Below are 2,676 nucleotides of genomic sequence, written 5' to 3'. Positions count from 1 at the left end.
CTTACTATACGTGCAGTGCAGTATTACTTTACCTTGTAATATGTTATAATAAGCAAGTCACTTCTATATTTATGAGGATGTAGACAATAATGTTGGCTGATATGTAAAACTATGAGATGTCGAGTGCAGGGAAGATATTATTGATCGATCAGATTCATGAATATGTTAGGTACTTAAGCCACAATTAGAGAGTGAAACAGAGACTGACACTGGTTGAAATGTATAGTAAATATTTTATTTTGAACTTTTATGCTGAACTGCAAGCTGTGAACTGTGCAATCTCTGCGACCTGTGGTGCCTGGTTTACTGTGTGTAAAACTGCGCAGGTTCCCATGTGTCATCCCACACTTTGCCACTGTCAGGAGAAAAACATAACAAACAACAACGACAACCACACACAAAATAGGACAATTTAGGTTGTGACATATGACAATTTTTTAGGATGAAATATCTTCTATATTCATGTCATGCTTTATACACCTTCATTGTAATATAAATTAATCAAATCAAGTCAGAGAGTATTAATATATGTAGTAGATGTCAAGCAGGACCACAGCAGCAGCCACGATCCATTGGAACCTGCTGGATGAGAGAGCACAGAAACTCCAGGGAAGAAGTTTAGTTAATAACATGCATGAACTGCATTACTGAGACATGTATGTTTACAGATGGTGGTGAGGGAGAGGGGGAGAGTTTTCAGTAAAAGGAGACGTGACTGCATCTTCAACCAATACTGAGCCTGCATAACCCTGAAAGAGACAGAGAAAGAGGGGGGGGACACTAACCCCCAGCAGTCTGGTCCTATTACAGCATAACTAAGGGCTGAGCTGAACCAGCCCTAACTATAAGCTCTATAAAGAAGTAAAGTCTTATGCCTACTCTTAAAAGTGTTGACCATGTCCACCTCCAAAACTCATAATGGACTTTGGAGGTGGACAGCTATCAAGCTCCTCACAGAAGAGGAGCTCGATAGCTAAAAGCTCCCAATTTACTTTAGTCCAAATACATGAATTCAAATTGAGTTGATAACTATTTATCAACAATATGAATGTCTGTTCCCGTCCAACAAAGTTGTTACTACATACCATGTTGAGCAAGGCTTCCACTTGACTTTAACTTCTTCTTTTTCCTGAAAAACATGATATAAACAAACAATTAATTAAGAAAGACATGCAAGTTGCATACAAAAAGGAGCTTATAAACATTTGTGTACTATTGAATGGCTCAATATATTATACAATTAGTTTACAAAAACATAAGAACCACTACAATGCTTGTACTGCCAGCATCGAGTGCATGTCAGCAAAGCAACACTGCTTACATTGTGGCTCACAAGCAAAACTAACTGAAGCAGATGTTACTGAATGGGAAGGAGCACCTCCACATCAATCACTCCTTCTGAGCATGATGTCAGGAGGACTTTAAAGAACGTAAACATCAGGAAGGCAGCATGACCAGGTCGTATCAGGTGGTCTGTTCTTATTTAATGTCCTATTTGGAGTGAAATCCTGACTCAGTGGCTGAATTAGTGTAGATTCATCAAATACAAAAGCTTATGGATATTCAGTCAGGCACAGTTCAAATCCGGGAAGTCCAAAGACGCAAACAAATCTGCACAACAGCAGGCTAAATTACTTACATTTACAACTCTCCTGTCTACTATCTCTTCATATTTGAAAATCTTCTGTGTACGGTGTTTTCGGCATTCTGAAAAATAACAAATGAAATATTTACATGAGTTCTGTAAAACTGGAAAAAATGCAAAAATTAAGAAAAAGAAATCTTAACAAACTTAACGAACATGTCATGTGTTTCGTACATTTACAATACCATAACGTCTAACCTTTCCTTGTCCTTTTTTTGTTTGGGACATCCGAGGTGTACACCGTAGAAATTGAGGGAGATGCAGGATGTGGAGATGGAGAGGAGGATGCAGGAGAAAGCAGAGATGAAGAGGAGGATGCAGGAGGAAGCAGAGATGGAGAGGAGGATGCAGGAGGAAGCAGAGATGGAGAGGAGGATGCAGGAGGAAGCAGAGATGGAGAGGAGGATGCAGGATGAAGCAGAGATGGAGAGGAGGATGCAGGAGAAAGCAGAGATGAAGAGGAGGATGCAGGAGGAAGCAGAGATGGAGAGGAGGATGCAGGAGGAAGCAGAGATGGAGAGGAGGATGCAGGAGGAAGCAGAGATGGAGAGGAGGATGCAGGAGGAAGCAGAGACAGAGAGGAATATGCAGGAGGAAGCAGAGATGGAGAGGAGGATGCAGGAGGAAGCAGAGATGGAGAGGAGGATGCAGGAGGAAGCAGAGATGAAGAGGAGGATGCAGGAGGCTGACAGAGGGAAGATGTTGGTACAGGCTCTAAATGAAGAATAAATTCCTCGTTTAGAGCCTCTGGGTCTGGGACTGGTCCAGCATCCACACTGTCAGCAGAGGATGGTCCAGCTGCTGGTGTAGAACGTTTAGCAGGAGGTGAAGCTTGTAATTCTGAAAAATTTTAAATATTAAACATTCATTAAAATGGGTTGAAAAAATGTACAGTACACATAAACACATAATAAGTAGTGATTTGCATGTTTTCAGTTAAGTTTTTACTAAAGATACAACTGGTAAATATTGGCATCAAATAAGTCATCTCGCACACTCACTGACCCAAATAATTCAGTACAAGTGCCCTC

General features: G+C 40.8%; 1 long non-coding RNA gene across 1 annotated transcript; it reads right to left on the bottom strand.

Moving 5' to 3' along the window:
• Window positions 1-213: 213 nt before the first annotated feature.
• LOC113006712 (uncharacterized) lies at window positions 214-1,948 on the bottom strand. The gene is made up of 3 exons (XR_003269796.1): window positions 1,844-1,948; window positions 1,640-1,707; window positions 214-1,129 (listed from the first exon to the last, which is right to left on the bottom strand). It is a non-coding gene; the product is annotated as an uncharacterized LOC113006712 (long non-coding RNA).
• Between the last annotated feature and the right edge of the window lie 728 nt (window positions 1,949-2,676).

Source organism: Astatotilapia calliptera, chromosome 15, assembly GCF_900246225.1.
Source record: "Astatotilapia calliptera chromosome 15, fAstCal1.2, whole genome shotgun sequence".
In the NCBI taxonomy this organism is placed as follows: Eukaryota; Metazoa; Chordata; class Actinopteri; order Cichliformes; family Cichlidae; genus Astatotilapia; species Astatotilapia calliptera.
Note: the sequence above shows the minus strand (reverse complement) of the source record. Positions and strands in the feature narration are given on the sequence as shown.